This window comes from Camelus bactrianus, chromosome 3, assembly GCF_048773025.1.
Source record: "Camelus bactrianus isolate YW-2024 breed Bactrian camel chromosome 3, ASM4877302v1, whole genome shotgun sequence".
In the NCBI taxonomy this organism is placed as follows: Eukaryota; Metazoa; Chordata; class Mammalia; order Artiodactyla; family Camelidae; genus Camelus; species Camelus bactrianus.
The window spans coordinates 61,237,553-61,256,068 of NC_133541.1; the positions used below are offsets into that span (position 1 = coordinate 61,237,553).

Genomic DNA, 18,516 nt, shown 5'->3' on the forward strand with positions numbered 1-18,516 from the left:
CCACAAATCCCTCCCAGTAACACAGAAGAATCTTGACAGAATGGCAGGAAACACGCACAGACTGGTCAGGGAAGGATATGATGTCAGCAACCACGAACAATAAAAGGTGTAAAGGTGCTTCCTTCCCTAAACTGTTCCAGAAGTGTAAAATGGGAACCAAAACTCTTCACTTCCTTCTCTGAGCAGCACTGTCTGAGTGCACTGTGCTGCACACCCCACACACAGAGGCCTTTGAGAGGTTCAGATAAGGGACAATGAGAGAAATCCAGACAGGGGAACATTTCTAACTCCTATTTTTAAAACACCTGAGAAAAAAAAAATTCCATTTCACAGCTCTAGCTTAGTATTTTGTATGACTTCTTTAAGAAATACAAATAAGAAAAAGAAGTTGATTTTGGTGAGGTAGGAGATACACTACAATTACCATTTACCATGCCTCACCAGCAACATCTGACACAGCTAACAGGGCCATGCAATCTCCATTCACCCTCTGGAGGCAGAAGAAGATTCTATACAGGCAAAGACCCAAATGGATAAATTATGTTCTTTGGTTAAAAAAAAAAAAAGAATCACGAATCAAAAAAATCAAAGTTTGTTGGGAAAGTACATGGATTACTTCTTTGCCCCCATATTTAAAAAAAAAAAAAGATATACGGGGTTGAGAAGGGAGAGATTCCTATGTTATTGAAGTTTTCAAGTTTCTTTAAAAAAAAACTCAGATTAAGAACCAAAGTAACTAACATAAACTTTCAGTATATAGTGAAACTATTTATTTTAATCCCGTCACTATTAGGTTCTTTCAAACATGGAAATGGCAGTCTACCCTAAGGTTTCTGTAGGAAGAAAACCACATATCAAGTGGATCTGAGTCATCTTCAGATTTCAATCATCTTCCCACAACACTTTGATTTAGAAATTAAACATAACCTTCAGTTATGTGTTTTGATCTTAGAGTGAGACTGCCACGCCACATTAAAAGATGTGGGAAGAAATTAATTCTCTGCTGCTAAACTTGTCTTTGCAAAGCATGTATTTTGCTACAATAAGCACAGTGCAGTCACTTAAATAAAAACAGCCTATGAATAATGATAAAACACTAAAATATGTGATGTCAGTTTGCAAAGAAAGAATTCTGGTTTTCTTTTACTTGTATTAGCAAATAGCTTTTCCATTGACTCACATTTTCACTAATACTAGCACCTTCATATTGTGTTTTCTAGAAACTCAAGGCTGAAAACCAAGCACGTTATATCACACAAGAAATTATACAGTTAAATAAATACAAGCTGGATACTTAGTAAGGGACCAAAATGATCATAAGCCTAGGTGCTGCAAGCCTGGTATTACTAACTCAAACAATTAAATGATTCATTATTATTTTAAGTGGAAAACTTTGCTCATTATGATGCATCTAGATACACTTAACCTTCTACTTTATGATATGTTTGAAAGACATATGAGGCATATAATTAAAGTTTGGTTAAAAGGAACAAGGAGAACTTTAACTTTTTTCTTTAAAGAAGTATTCTGAACTTCAAAAGCTATAATAATTATTAATCTTATTGTTACTTGACTACGTGACATCTTACGAGTTAGGGAGTATTTCCTTGGTCCTGAAAGTCGCTCCATTTCTCTCTAAGCTTGCCAAGAATTATACAGAATGTTATATTACCCTAGCTATGAATGCAAGCTGAGTGCATTCTAAAGACATATAGCTAAGTCATCCTCTTAAGGGTAACAAAATTACCCATTCTTGCCCAGTGGATAAATACCATCATGTCAAACGAAGTTATTTTCTCAATTTATTCCAATTTAGTGTTAATATGATGAATTCTGAGTTTTCTTCAAGTCTCAGTAACATAATATCACACAGACGAATAACAAATAATGTCAACTGTCTTTCAATTCCTTACACCTGCCATGCTCATTCCTACCACAGGGTATCTGCATATGCAATTCCCTCTGCCTGGAATGCTCCTCCTTCCTCTCTGTGCCTCCTTAACTTCTTCCCTTCCTTTCTGACTCAGCTTCAGTTTCACCTCCTCAGGAAGCACTCCAGACTTTACTGATCACATCAAATTTCCCTTTAAGGACTCACAGCACCATGTCCTCCTTCGTAGCACTTCTCATGATTGAAACTGTCTGCCATCTTCCTCAACAACTGTGGGCCAGGTCTGTTTCGTCTCACTTTTGCATTCTCAGTTTCTACCCTCATGCCAGGCAGACAGCAGTAGCTAATAATTACCAGTTGATTAATGAATTAATTCATTAATATTTTTATCTCTCAGGTACTTTCTTCAGTTGCTATTTTTAATGACCACTGAGAACACTTTTCATATTTTTATTTATACAGATAGGCTGATAACCTCACTTAATCTTTCATTATATATAGCATCTCATGTATGGAAAAGGCTAATTTATACTGAGAAGTGGAAGCTAAATGGATTTTGGAGTCAGGAAGCTCAGGGTCTAAACTCTAGCTTGGTACTTAGAAGCTGAGAGATTACAGACTGATGATTTAATCCCTTGGATCCACTGTTCCCTTGCCCTGGAAACAGTTGGGAAGGTACTTCTCCACCTGCAGGATGGCTATGATCATTAAATGTCATACTGTACGTGAAGGGCTGGGTACACAGTAGTACTGGGAACATGGCTCACTACTTGTAAGATTGCTTCAGTTTTGAGGCATAAATTGAAAGTTACAAGTAAGTAAGGTTGTCAAGTGAATCATAGTCCTTACATATACCATGAAGACCTCACTTTGCAGAGATGATGATGAATGACTTGTAAAGGTAACGCTTCATTTATCCATTAACAATAATCATTATGTGAAGAAAAAATTTACAGGGTTATAAAAATTAAGAAGTTTCTTTTAAGTATCAGTCATGGAAGAGCTTCAGGCTGCAAAAGTAGAAATAACTAGGGAAATATATCAATTTTCCCAATGACCACGGCTGCTGAAAACTCTACATTAATGCTTCTAGTCCTACTTTAATATCTTTCCCCAAGGACAAAAGGAGATGAAATGTATGTCAGAAATATAATAAGGCTAAAAAGGAACTCGTTTTGAAAACCCCTGCAATTAATTTAACAAGTGGGCCTACCCTGCCATTGTCACTGATACAAGCCATTTTATTTACACAGTTCTAGAATTTAGGAGATGAATACCTTCGAACAACTGCTTTGCACTGCATTATAAACAGTTTAATAAACACACGGGAAGCACAGCTTTCCTGTCACGGTTATCCATGGTAGATTTTTCCCTTTGACATTTTTTTCACACTGGAGCTTAAACAGCATCCCTCAATCCCCATGCTGAAATAAACTCGAAATGGTCTAAATATGTCAAAAGCCTCGTGCTATCCAACCACACCACAGTTTTTAGTCTTTCCACATCATATTTAGCAATTAATTCAGGGTTTAATCATGTCTTTGTTTTCCTAATTTTTCGCAACAGCACAGCCGCCACGTTTTCTTTCAAAGGCCACTGAGTGACGTGCAAAGCTCCCCACAAAGGTAAATCCGGCACTGTCCTCATCACCAAGCAAGAGCTACTATTTAGCATTACAGAGTGGGTTCTGTTCCCCAGCTGTAACCTCTCAATAAGCACATGCAGCTGGATTTTTGTTGCTGGTATTGAACAAAGCAAGTTAAGCACTACACAACACCAACATCAGAAACAAAACTGTCAGCCTTCAAAGCAAGCGAGGCTTGAAATGCGAGATGCTGCTACACATTTTCATCTCATGACGACAGAAGTCTAAACTCTCAGGCATCTCATGATTCTTTCAGGAAAAAATCTTATGTTCATGGTTTTCTTAATCTTTAATATATCATATTCATTATTGAAATGGAAATATTCTATAAAATTTTGTTCTCAAAAGCCTGTGTGTATTGCACACAGTTTTCACCCTGATACATTTGTGTATGTGTAAATGTGTGTGTCTGTGTCTGTATGTTTGTACAGAGGGAATATTTTCCTGCAAAACTGCAGCAAATGGGAAAAACACATTTTAGTCTTTCACAATATGCAGGTAAAACAGTAAGAGTACATTTTAAGACATCTGAGTAGTCCTGAATATTATCAGTCGTAAATAATCACACTATCGTTAGGATTGTGATGTAAATGGTTAAAAGGACATTCTAAGTAAAGATTTTGTTTTATTCTGTATTCAAATACTTTGTTCAATAATTGAAAATTATGTCCTTGAAAATAATTTGCCCCTATTATTTACTTTCCCAATTTATTTAACATTTAAAGATGACCTTGAAATGAGAAGAAATACTATTGTCTCCTGTTAATGTTTTTGTTCTACATTAAGAAGACCGTACTTGACAAATCGTCTGCTATTTACATTGAATTTCATTTATTTTTTGTCTGTAGCTAAACTTTAGAAATTTAGAAAGTTTACATAAAAACTTTCCATGCTCATATCCATATAATACTCAAAATGCCATCATCATTATCTCTCAAAATACAGATATTTGATACCGCTATTATATATGGTTCAACATGGAACCCAGTGATTCATCAATTTTTCTGTTTCTCTTCATCTCCTTTACAGCATCATAATCAACCTAATTAAGGCTTTGTTCGTCTGAAACCTCTGATGACAATTTGTTTAACTCTATCCCACTGTGGTCTTCTTATAAGGAGAATTAAATCTGATCTTCTGACAGCAATCATTAAATGATCCCAACTGGCCCCAATTAAGCCACATGGCTCACGGGCTTCCATACAGTCAAATGCCAAGTTCTCTGTTTCATTTACACATCATTCTTTACCTTGGTTTATTTTCTTAAGGCCAATTAAGTATATGTGTCCCATCAAGTGGAACCAAGTTTCCTTGCGTACACTAGCTCAAGACAGTACATCAAATGACTTCACGGTCACACGGAGGTATCACTCAGGACGCCTGAAGCCATTCTCTCTAGCCGTCGTGCTATTCATTAAAAAAAACAACAAAAAACTTTACATTTATTTACTCCGGATGAAACAACGCACATGTACCTTCTCAAAATAATACATGTGTTTAAACAGTTCGGGCTAACATAAATCTATAATAACTTTTCACTTGGCTTATTTACAATGATCTTTTAATAGAGCAGTATCTGCATTTAGTTGAGTCTGATATTCCTTTTTGCTAACATTTGGAAGGCAGCTACGCTCTGCACTGAACCAATGCTCTAACATTTGAAATAACCTCTTTAAGGCCCTCTGAAACAGCAGTATCAAAGTAAGACTTCTGAAGGTAACCTTTCTTACCCTTAATTTCTGCTCTAATTTTTTCACATAAGCTCAATTGTAAGTTCTGTAATGATGTTCCCAGGCCTTCCTATATGCGCAGGTAGCCTCAGGATTTAGAGCTCATTGACTGTGAGCTACTCCAGGGAAACGGCTGATTAAAAACAGCCTCGTGAGGAGTAGCTCCTGTTCACATCTGGCTCATCTTATTCTAAACTCCAATACCTGTACGGAAATTTGACCCCTCGCTTTGGAGATCCTCAGTTTACAGATCCTCCACCTTGGATGTCAAGGCAGAACCATAATTAAATTAATACCAACATGACTGGTGTTTGACACAGTTTCTGCAGGACATTGCCCTGACTACTTTCCTGAGAATGTAAACGAATGCACTCTATTTTTATATCTATTCTAACGATAGCTCTCACAGATTATCTGTTGGTTTCTGATGCAGGCTCTCTGTTACAGTCCTCAGAGCAGGTGGATTAGAACATATCTGTTCATGCTAATCATACATTAAAAACTGACGTTAGGATAGAGGACTGGAATGTATGTTACGCATCTCTTAGGACACTAACCTTGATGGAACACACAATTCTTTTTATTACTTCATCAACAGATGTTAACTGCAAAGAAAAAAGAAAATACAGTGGGGTCTTTAGCATACTGATGTTTGGCAACACCTTGAGAAAAAGAGCATGTGCCTTCTTTATGATAGCTAAATACACCCTTGATCAGCTACTCAATAAATAACCGTTCTCCTCAAAAGAGGAAAATTCAAAATCTTTATTACAAAATGCTGATGACTTAGAAAACACCAACCTCACCACTGACTGTCTTCTACAAACTGTCCAACAAATGTATTAAACTTTTAGTGGGTGAAACAGACGCGGGGGTGTTGTATCATGAAATATTTCTCACTGTATTATAGTAATCTCCAATAAGATTTGATGTTAATTTTAGAGCATGCTTCTGCTAAAAAGGGCAAACCCTGCAACAGATTTAGTACAAAGAAGCTGAAAATATCCTGTGGAAAAAAAAAATCTGTAGCAAAATCAGCCAGCCCAAATCCTGCCATTACTCAGCACTGCAGTGACGTGCGGATGTTTGTAGTGGTTTGAGGAGCCAGCAGGGGTGGAAACTCTACGTACTCGACTCCAACATGATTGCAATTGAACCTCATCAAAGTAAGAGCTCATAATTTGTCACAGAAAACAGCCAATTAACATATGTTAGAAAAAGGCTTCATAAAGATAATATATGATTAAAGACCCAGTGCAGCTGCTGAAAATCAAAACTATGCATTTAAAAAAGAAATCTCAGGCTGAGCTTCCGTATGGTTAAACTGATAATGGCTACTGTGATTTTTTTTTTTTAAAGTAGAAAAATATAATTACAGTGCTTCTCACAAGTTTGGGGTTATGGCAAGGGAGAACTGGGTACTGTGGCACTATTTACTATGCCTTACTTAGTTCTATAAATAGTTGAAGCCCTTGCCAAAACTCTGTAGTTACTTTGTTTTAGTGCTATTTTAAAACACAGACCTTCATTGTGAGCTAAATGGCCTTCAGGATGCACTTTGTAGTTATAGCATTCCTCTCAAAACTGTATCCTCCCTTTATCTGTGTAAAACCCCAGGACAGGGGGACTCTACCCGACTGCCCCGGGGACTGTAAAACCCGCCAGGGCTGTGTAACACACGCTTTTAGTACTTCAGATCTTTTCTCGGGGTTGGTGGTCAGGAAGAGTGACAGTTAAACGTGAGAAGTGAGATTAAAGTGCACGGACGCAGGGCAGAGTTCCTAAAGGACGCAAGGCAGTCTACCTGCCCTAGCTTTGGAGCGGATGAATGATACATTTGCACTGGCTGTATTCCTGTCATAGATTTTAAACTAAACTCTAGCTTGGACCACGTGGGCAATCAAATCCTGGCTAAACTGACATCATCAAAGGCCATGAGCCCAAACTATGATGTTTAATATTACAGAGATCAATGAAAAAGTTTGATTGATATTCACAGGGACGTAAGTGCATCAAGCATAATGCTGGGTGCTATAAACAAAACAAAGAAGGTCTGGTCTTCAAGAAATTGATGTTTTAAAGGGAGAATGAAGCAATAAACAATTGCACTAATATGGTGATTTTTAAATAGAAAAATCCTATAGAGAAAACATCACAGTAGAACAGGCTAGGTAGGGGGTGACTGAACAGGAAAGGGCCGAGGTGGACAATGCATCAGGGAAGGGTAATTTGACAAGATGACATCTGAGGGGAGATGTAAACCATGGATGGAGCAAGGCGGTATCTGGAAGGGAATACTCCAGCACTCTGCCTGTCACTGGTGGGACAAACCTGGCCAACTCAGTTTCCTAAACCTCAGTTTCCTCGGCTATAGAGTGGGAATAATAACACATATATTCTATAACGAGGCTTTGAGGCTCAAATGAAAAGAGAACCACATTCATTTGCAAAAATTCAGTTGGATGCAATTCAGTTTCTTAAATTCACTGTGTAGAGTTGTTTTCTTCAATTCATTATTATATACGTTTATGGAAATTGTAAATACTTTGAAACACTGAGAATATATAGTATAACAAAAAAGGTTCCTAAATTTATATTCATTGAATCCAAAGGTGTGTCTTCCCTTGAAATGTGGGTATTTCATTAAAAGCAAGGTCCACTGGTTAAAAGAGTTCGTGGGTATATTAGTTCACTTTGCAATGCTAAATATGGATAGCACCATGAGCAATCTAACAAATACAATGCAAAATTTCTGCAAATGTAAAATACAGATTTATATTTTTAAAACTCTTTAAGAAATAAACAATCTTATAACATTACTAATGTAACGGAGTCATTGTTTTAGGTTGATTTACTTCCTCTCTCATAGGACCCAACTCCCAAGCAATCAGCACAGTTTTGATTAAGCTCTCAGTGATAATCCCAGTGTCTCACCGTATGGGAAAAAATTCACACATCTTTGGACATATGCATCTAATGAGAGTAAGCCATGTAGCCTCAAGCCAAACAGATTAATTTCCAACTTAGAATGAACAGACAAATTGAGTCATCTAGTATTTTTTAAAGTATTTTTAAGAGGAAAAATACAAAATTTGAGAATTATGAATTTTAACAAGTAGGAAATTAGAGAGAAGGACAACTGACACACTAATTTTAAAAGTTATAAAACAGAAATGTCCAATGAAAAACTAGAGTATTTTAAGTAAGGGGGGGGGGTCAAAATTTCCTATGCAAGGAAACTTTATTTAAGGAATAATGGGTATACATTTTCAATTCTCTTTCCCCTGTCATTTTTAGGGGGAATGGGATACGTTTGATCCTTTATTCTATCATTTTTTTAAAATGTGCTATTTGGCGAACATTATTTATCCATTTTAAAATATGGTAAGTTGTATAATTTACCACAAAGCCTAAATTGACATTAATCTATTTTCATTATTATTGATCAAATGCTCTGAAAATGAATTAAAAACTTGAAGTTTTTTTTTAAGTCAAGCTGTCTTCTTTCCTTTCCTAAAGGAATCACAGTATAGACATTAATCCTATTAAAAATGAGCATAGTGTTTCATTTTATTCTCAGGGTTAACCAATACTTCACATTACATATGTACCTCCCTCCCTCCCCATCTTGTAAAACGACCTTTGGAGGATGCCTGCCTCCCCTTCCAAAACCCTGTCATAACCACATACAAAGCAGGCACATGAATACCAGTTTCTTCCTTCTATTTCAGGCATTCCCCACTTGATTTTTTTCATTTCATCACCTTTATCTCTTTTTCCACATGTTTAGAACTGAGGGGATATGGAAAGTGAAACTGTCAAAGGGCTAGGAACAGAGGTGTTCTCAGACGAGCAGAACGTTTCCTCTGACTACGCAGGCAGGGCAGGAGAGCACGCGGCGCGGGGCCAGCCGCGGGCCGGGGGAAGCTGCACCCGTCCCGGGCCGAAGGCCTGGCGGGAGGCTCATTATCTCAGCCTGTCTACACACTCTGTCCAGGCTCTTTTCAAGGAAAGCCCAAGTCATCCTTGGCAGATGCTACTACATGGAAAGTATTATAGCACTGCCCCTGTGAAGGCCGTGCTACGACAGATCAGAAGTTACCGAGATGGACAGTTTTTCATCCCGGTTCTCCAGAACCAGGGATCTCAAACAGAGCACTCACTGCTGGAAGGATGCTCACGACTCTTCAGAAATCCCAAAGTGGGTTCAGAAGATCACTGGTTCCTAAGGCTGCTAACAAACGATCCCCTCTGCCCTCAAAAAGTCAGAAAATCGAAAAAAAATTGAGGAAAACATTTCTTTGCTGCAGGACTTTTCACTTCTTTAATATACTGGATGACAGAATCTGAAATATCTACAGATTTATCGGGAATATCCTTTAGGAAATGCTAGCTTCAAAGAAAGGAACCTGCTTCTTTCCTCTGACTACTGAATACAAATGCCCCAAATCAAACCTTAGCTCAGTGCCTGGCTCAAGGAAAATATAATAGTATTGTTGAATAATTGATAAAACAACAAACTATTCTTTTAGCTTGACAAAGAAATACAAACATGGTATCAGGTGCAGAAAATTGGTGCTCTTCTAAAGTAAAAATATTAATAAAATATTTAGCTATTAGTGTAATTTGTTTCCAAAGTCCAAAGCACCAAAAAGCAGAAGAGTGCAGTGGAAAGTTCTGGTCAAAATCTGACTCTTGGTTGAGTTCTGCTACCCAGGAGGTGCAGGTCTTTGGGCCACTCAACTCCTCTGAGTCTCATTTTCCTCGGACATATAAAGGGAGCTGGGTTCAATTTCTAAAGACCCCTTTCAAGTTTCTAAGCGGTATAAATTCAATAAAGGTGTAAGACAAAATGAGGTCGGAATGCTTCTCCAAATGATACAGTTCTAGAGAAACAATAAGCTGACAAAAATGTTTAATTGTGTGGTAAATATAATTGCTTAATTTTTTTTTTGCATTGAGAAGTTGATTCACCTGAGACTCAAGCAAAATAAGCAGTTAAGATGAAGGTTACATTATGCATTTTGGACCACTAATTCTATTTAGAAACTTAATAACAATAGCTACAAATTATAAAATACTATGGCACTAAAAAATTTACATATATTGACTTTAATCCTCACAGGAGCCTCCGAGGAAGGCACTATTACAATTTCCATTTTACAGAAAAAAAGGCCAGAGGACAGAGAGGTTACATTACCTGCTCAGGGTCGCACAGCTAGTGCTAGAGCTGTAATTTGAACCCCTGTAAGTCCAGCCCCAGACTCAGTAATCAAACCACATGCTCTGCTATTTCTCCATGCTGCAAGGTAAAATTCAAAAGAGTACTCTAGGGTTAAAATTCTATGTAGAAAATGTGATGTTCAGAGAGATTTAGTAGAATCCAAAATAATTTTAAAAATCAATTTTCTTTAAAGAATTTAACATTCTCTGATTCTCGATGGCAAACAAAGAGTTTCCTTCACTGTCCTAACAGGAAAAGGAATAAAACTTGAGTCAGATACCTGTCATTAGAATATCAGTATTTACTGGCTAATCAGCACCAATGGGTTTTTCCCCTCCTTTCTACAAATGAATGTGGTTGCTCACAAGTCAAACCAGCTTAATGTACAAGATTCAGCATATATTCATCTCAACTCCTGGTAAAAGCCACCAAAACAGGTGTCTCTCTGAGGATGGGTAAGAAGTCAACTTCATTTATGACAAAGGTGAGAATTATACAGAATATTACAGACACCCTGTCTCCAGGCTTGGGACAGTTATCTTGCTCTCCAAATTAGCCTAGGTAGGTTTCTACCCAGATCTAAGCAAGCCTGGTGTGGCCTGGTAATCATCTCCCCCCGCCTTTCTCCTCTCCTCCTACTCTTCCTTCTCTTTAAGCTTTTTCTCTTCCTTCTCCTTTATCTCCTCAAATCATGGTCCACTGCAATATTCTTCTGAGGGCAGTGGAGTTTCCACTTTAGTATTTTATACAAGTACCTGCTTTTTTAGAATTCTTTGTGTTTGAGACCTCTGGGTATAACTGTAATTGAAGCTCTTTAAATATATTATTTTAGAAGTAATTTTATGGCTATCAGCTCTGTAAGACACACACATAATAAAATATACAAATTAATTATATAAAAACAGTTGACATAATTGGCAATATATTTATGATTGTTGAAGAAAAGTGACATATTTTGGTTTATTATAGAAGTTCACATCATTTTCTTCCCACAATTTACCTCAGCCTTGCTCTGTCAGAGCCTACAGAGTGTGAGGATGTAACAGTTTTGCCTATTTTCAGCATGTATCGGCCTTTTCTCCTACTTTCCTAGGCAGAACACTGTGGTACAGATGTATGCACATATGTACTCATTTATGTATTTACACATGTCTATTGCACCAGTTGATGAGGACTGGGGGTCAGAGTCAAAAACTCCATAAGCAACAAAAATATCCAAGCCTGAATTCAATTTGAGATGCTGGGCAAGTGACCGTGCAAAGTGAAAGCTCAAAGTGGCTGCCTACATACCCCCTGTGCTTTGAGAGGGTGCTTGGTAAACAGGAAACCTCTGAGATGTCTAGTTCAGTAAGAAAAGACCTGTTGGCAAGTACTGTTTTTCACAGTGAAGAAACGTCTGGAATAACTTTTACATAGGTGTCACTCATGCCTGTCGGTGGTATTAAGAAAGTTCAGAGAAGTGGAGGGGGGACATGACTTTTAGATGCTAGAAAGGTGGACATGATCATCAAATAACCAGTTAACAGACCAAATCATTATTTGGCCACATTCCTGAGGATTCTAACATTCAAAATTATAGAAAAACATTCATCTTTTATAGCATATGAATTGGAAAACAATGAATAATAGCACAATCTCTATCCAGTTCCTTTGGAAAAAAATTAGTTAAGATGAATATTTAATAACTGCCTCTCTAACTTAATATGGAGAATTTCATATTAAATGAAGGGTGGGCTTGGACATTTCACTTGCCTTAAAATGGCTCTTTATGAGAAAAATACATTTTGCTATGTTAGAAAAGAGCAAAAAAGTCTTTCTCTCTCTCTCTCTTTTTTTTTTTTTTTTTGTAGAAATACGTAGCGATAATACCACTCAGCCAAAGTAAGAGCAGAAATGCCGGACACTAATACTGGTAGGGGTCAGGCAAGGTCACAGCATTTTCCCCTCCTTCAGATAATACTATACCCAAATTATTTCACAAAGATTCCACCTCTCCTATTTTTAAGGCCTTCCGGAAAAGGAGCAGCACAACCTTCCTCAGTAACCTATTTTGATATTTCACAACTCTCACTCTCAGGAAATTCTTACTTATAGCTAATCCCTCACAGAATACTTTATGCCCAGTCCTCTCGTTCTAGCCCTTGTACAGAGAACCGCACTTGGTGATCATGTCTTCACTTCATAAGCTTTAAGGCTGTGGACTGAATTATACCTACTTTCATTGTCCTTTCCTTGCTTGAGTTTCTATTTTTTCCCCCATCTTTGCAGCTCTTCATTTCAAGTCAGACCCACCTTTAGCTCTGGAGTCCAAAAATACACATAGTACCAAGAAAAGGCTCTTATATACTCATATCAGATATATATTTTAATTATCCACATACTGTATGAATTTTAAAGTAAATGTTTACCTTTTCATTTATTCCAATTTTGCATTTTTTCCCCTGCCAGATTTGCTTCTAGCCAACTCTTTCATATTTTGTATGTAAAGAGTTTATTTTTTTTCTCCCTGGCTTCATGATTTCTGACCACTTTGCCAGTTTACCAAGGTCACGCTGAGTTCTGATCTTGTCTTCCAAGGGCCAAACCTCAAAAACTCTCTTTACACAGGACTCTCTAAATTTAATGAACAAATTATTTATTACACTATTCCTGTAGCTACAATTGGAACTTGTGCAGTCTGGAAAATATTTTCCCAATTTATGGGTGAGGATGTACAGAACAAAATTAAAAGCCTTGGAAAGTTGATATTATATCTACCCCTCCCCCTTCACACTACAGTGAAGGTTAAAATATTCTCATAGGATCAGCTTTTATACTCACACCCAGGGTGATACAGGATGTATAAGAAATGTATAACAGATCATTGTGATTTTTCCCTGTATATTTTCAAGTCTGCTAATTAGAGAGTTACTAGTTGTGGTCCCTTGGGTCATCCTTTGTTTTCTTTTAAAAATATCATCAGCGTGATAGATATCTTCTAGTCTTTATTCAAAAGCTCTTAAGAATAGTAGCTGTGGCCCTGCAGTGGCATATGTAACACGAGTTCCTGCTACTAGAATGATCTTAGGCTTTAGCGAGACCTGCCTAAGGGTTCCGTGAAACTTGCTATGTTCCTTAGCATCACTTCATTCCTTAGGTCATTCGTACGTATGTTACATTTCAGGGACGTGGCCAGAACCATGAGGTCATTTTACTGCTTAATAAAGGGAAAAAGCAACGCAAAGAAGCATTTAATTCATTCTTTCATTCAACAAAAATTTTGGAGTAACTACTGCATGCTCCAGGCACTATTCTAAGGGATACATCAAGGAGCAAAACAGACAAAAATCCAAACCCCTGTGGAATTTACAATATTCCTCATATTATCTATATTTACTTTCCCCTTCACATGAAAAATGGGTCACACCTTCTTTCATTGTTGTTTTTGGTTAAACTGAATACATTTGTAAATAGCATACCTTAATTTTGTCTCTCTTTATCAAACTTCAAGCCTTCACTAGTTCTTAGAACTTTTCAATTCCCATATTATTAAAAAATTTTTTTCATAATACTTTTTTATTTCCAGTCCTCATACAGGTCTTTCTTTAGTCAACCAGATACTCTCCTTCCTTCTTAAATGTTTGTGATACAAGGTGAAGCAGTCTTTGACCACCTGTGCAATCCTCCACCCTGTATGCTGAATTATTAAAGAGTACCTTTGAAATACTTCCAAGTCCTCTGAAAACCTGTTTCATTAAATTCATCTTTTTCTACTATTGAATTCTTCAGATCTTTAATTCCTGCTTGTGACTGGACCCTAAAAGGTGTGAATCTTCAGTCAATCAGCAGGTCTGATAAAAATTAAACTAATTAATAAATAATATTGTCTTAGCTTTATTGAAAGAGAAATAAGTTCTAATAAATTTAAAAAGCCATATCATTTTCATGTTTCCCGATTATATGGCTAGGTAATCTGTGACTATAATATTTGGATATTTCTATTATACTAGGATGAGAACAAGTGACCAATGACTCCCCATTTTATAATAAAAGAGTAGGTTAGAAATGGAGTGCAATTACAGACATCAACCATATGGAAAAAATAAACTAAAAGATACACAATAAAAAAAACCCTTTCCTGAGAATTTATGGATATAGCATCAGAATCCAAAATTACAATAAAGTGGGAGATACTGTGATGGTTCTTTGTCAAAATTTTAGATTTAATTATGTTGGAAAAAATTCTCAGGACGAGAAAACAGTAAGATAAAGGAGAGCACACCTCTTCTGTCTGGCTAGATATGTGCCAATATGCCAGCTCCCTAGGTAAATTTCTCATGTATTTACAAGAACTTAAATATAATAATTTTAAAAAGATGATATCCTGGATTAGGATCTCAATGGTTTTTGAAGGAAAGCAACTTTTCTTTTCTAGCAGCCCCGAAATTAGGATGGGCATCATCCTACAGTGAAGTGTCTGAAGTGGAGACGGCAGGTGCTGACGCTCCCCACAGCCATCTCCCCACAGAGTCCTCTCCTGGAAGGAGAGTATGTGCAGAGAGAGACGTGTTACTGGTGGCAAGCTGGGAGGTACAAAGGGCTGAGGTATTTCGAAAGATCCTAATATCTGCGGTGGTGTTGCCCTGTCTACTTTAATGCTTTTTGTTACCCCATGTTTGTTTTTGGATGAAGGGCAAAATGTCTCTAGATTTCTTTTGTGTTTTTCTTTTAGTTTTTTTTTTTTTCAATCTTGCCACAAAAAGCACTTCTGTTTGCCTTTCGCTAATACTTTAACTGTATTCTATGCTTAAACACCCAGAGACATGTTCCATCATTTAAAATATTTTGTGTCTATGTATTATTTAAATTACATTAAAAAAAATCAAGGTAAACTAATAAATTGTTGGAATTAAGTTAAAAAAGTCTATCTTAAAAATTCTATTGAGACATTGTGCAAAAACCAGACAAATCAATTACTGGGTTGACAGTGTATGCTATACAATCACATTTAAGCTAAATTTTTAGTATTTCTGAATTCAATTTTTGTATTTCATTCAATTTTTTCTAAGACTCAGTTTCTTCACCACCAAATGAGAGGCATTAACTATATGATATACATTTTTTTTATTTTTATTGAAAGGTTTTATGATCTATTGAAATGAGTATCTATGACTTTCTATAATCTAGAAAATTATCACGTTAGGAGATTCTATTTCAGATTGGAAAAGTGGAGGAAAAAAAGATTTGAAGAATAAAATTTGAAATTTTGGCAACAGAGTCTTAATTTGTGTTTGATTCTTTATTCCTGTGAAACAATTTTTAATCATCCTACTAATAGTGATAGTGATAGTTCATTGAATGAACATGTCCCAGGAATATTATTTCCATGGGAACTTATACCTGGGTAAGCTTGTACTGTCATATCATGGTTCATATTATATTTCTGGTTCAGAAACAAAATCAAGGCCCAGAAAAAATAACTACAAAACATGCCCAACTTTACAACGTAGGTAGTAGCAAAACTGGGTAAAATAACCTGACTCCAGATTCCAAGCTCATATTCCTCTGCGATACTGTCCCATGTGTTGGGGGTCTTACAAAATTCTAAGGAAATATTTTCATCATCTAGTTTTTAAATTTGATATGTCAAAGTCCTAAGTCAGGTGATGGTGAAATACATAAAATCTAATACATTCATGATTTGAGCTTTTATCTAAAAACAAACCTTAAAGTTTGATACTCTCTAGATTAGAGAAGGGTGTTTCATTTTTTCTCTGACTTTTCCACGTCATCCTTTGAAAACGGATTAAAACATATTGCCATTTGTAGCTTAAACAAAATATACCAAAAATACTAAGTAATTTTAACTTTTTTCTGATTGAAATTATATTTCTTAATGTACTTTTATTACAGTTATTTGAAGAAAATCTCTTTTTCCCCCATGATTAAGATTTTAAATAGTATAGGCTATCGGCAACCATTTACTTATAATTTACAGCTAGGGATAAGGTACTTTTAATTTTCCATTTGTTGTATGCCTTGGAAATGTAAACATAATAAGGAATTCTGATTATATAGATCAACTTGACAGTAAATGGGAACTAGGCGCTGCTAAAGTTTAAATTTATAGGTAAACTGATGAGAAATGCAATAATTGTAATTTATTGTACATGACTTAAATAATAAATTTCTATGTCCTTCTTAGCAAATGATTCTTAAAGATTCTATGTATGAAAACAATTCACCTTGTGCACTTTAAATGACTCACTGATTGGAAGCAGCTTTCTAATACTCTACATACACGCGATACTTAAAAATGTAAATGACCAGTGAATTTGCTTTAATTCCAGAAATTAACCAATCTGGTCCACTTTTAACATTTAAACTAGAATGAACATTACAAATAATGAACATTGAACAGAAACTGCCATATCCTCCAGTGTCAATAGCTCCTATAAATGCTGTTGTCAACAGCTGGTTCAAATTGCCAAAAGACCCCAGAAACAATTCAGGAAGGAATAGTTTTTAAATGGATCCACATTTGTGGAAAAAAATGCTCTTCCTTTATAGTCGTTGTTCATTTCCTGTATTGAAATATGACGTAGAAGAAACTGTAAGAAATTACGACCTGCTTAGAGGCTTTTTACTAAGCCCAGCCTTCATTATGTGAAACTTCTTTATTATACGTATTTTAGTACAGATTATTACTAAATATGGGATTAAAATGGCAGTAGAATGTTTTAATAAGATTACAACTTTACTATGCTCATGATCTTTTCCATTTTTTTTACCTAAATCTTTTATGTGCCACACAGTTTCCTTCTTATGTGACAAACTTATCTGAAGTAGGAAGAAATGAGCAATGATGCACTTGAACTTTCTACTGCAAATTCTACGAAGTTATACAAATACATGTTTTATCTCACATAATCCAAATAAATCCTAAATGGTAATAATAATAATGCTGCTGAGAGTTTTTATAAAATATGTAATAAATTTTTCAACATCAAATTCTCAACATGTATCTTCTCTATATAAGCTTTCTGCTTTTTTTAGAACTTTGGTTATGAGTGGTATAATAAAATTTGACTACAGATTTATACCTATAATAAAAATAAAATAAACTTCAACCCTCTATGAAAGTGCTACCAATATACAGCAGTCCCCCATTATAACAGAAAAATGACAGCAACAATGTTTTGAAGTAAAATATCATTTCAGAGAGCAAAGGGAAAATTAAAAAAAATTTTCTTTGTTAGAATAAAAGAAAATTAAAGGGTAAAGTTCCAAAGAGAACTCTCTTTGTGCTTAACATGGTAGAAATATCATTCAAATAGTTTATCCCTGCAAGGAGATTACCCATAATGCTGCCAAGGTCACTGCCAAGTTGTATTAATGGCCATGTTCAGTATATGTCAGTCACATGAGTTAGAGCTGCCTTCTTTTTCTTTTTCTACTGCATAATGACCTCCTTCTTAATGCACACTGACAAATTGAGGTGAGTGAATATGTTTTTCCAAAATATAGATGGAAGAGTTCCATTCCTCCACTCTTCCATTTTAATTGTACCAAACATGTAGAATGTAAAGTCTGGCAGGAAAGAGGTTTTAAATATTCTATTCTGAAAATTGAATCATTTTTGAAAATGGCACTTTGAGTCTTAAAGGGAATTATTTGTGGCTGCATTGTGAATTTTCTTTCAAATGTACATTTGCTTACATTGCTGCAAAAGCATAAAATATTTTTTAAGTGTAGGAATGACTTTTTTTAATCTAGAAAATGTCACTGGAACACAGAGTTAGTAACAGAATGATTTAGTGTTCAATAGTTAAGCTCTATTGCAGATTTGTAATTTTCATTTATCAATATTATTCATCATTTACAGAAGAAATGTGAGAGTGTAGGCATATTGGCTTCTGAATACATCTACTGACTAGAGTGTAGCAGACATATTTATGTACTTAGAGTAAAAATAGATTAACACATCTCCTTTACAGGGCTTACATTTAAATAGAATAAATCACACCCTCAAAGAATAAATGATATT

General features: G+C 35.8%; 1 protein-coding gene across 11 annotated transcripts in view; it reads right to left on the reverse strand.

Moving 5' to 3' along the window:
* MEF2C (myocyte enhancer factor 2C) overlaps positions 1 to 18,516 on the reverse strand; it is a 162,194-nt gene that overhangs the window by 94,979 nt on the left and 48,699 nt on the right. The window contains exon 3 of one of the 11 annotated variants that reach the window (XM_074360341.1): positions 5,824 to 5,871. The exons of the other annotated variants lie outside the window; for them this stretch is intronic. The gene's annotated coding sequence lies outside the window, so the exon portion shown is untranslated. The remainder of the gene's footprint in view (positions 1 to 5,823; positions 5,872 to 18,516) is intronic. 11 annotated transcript variants of the gene reach the window in all.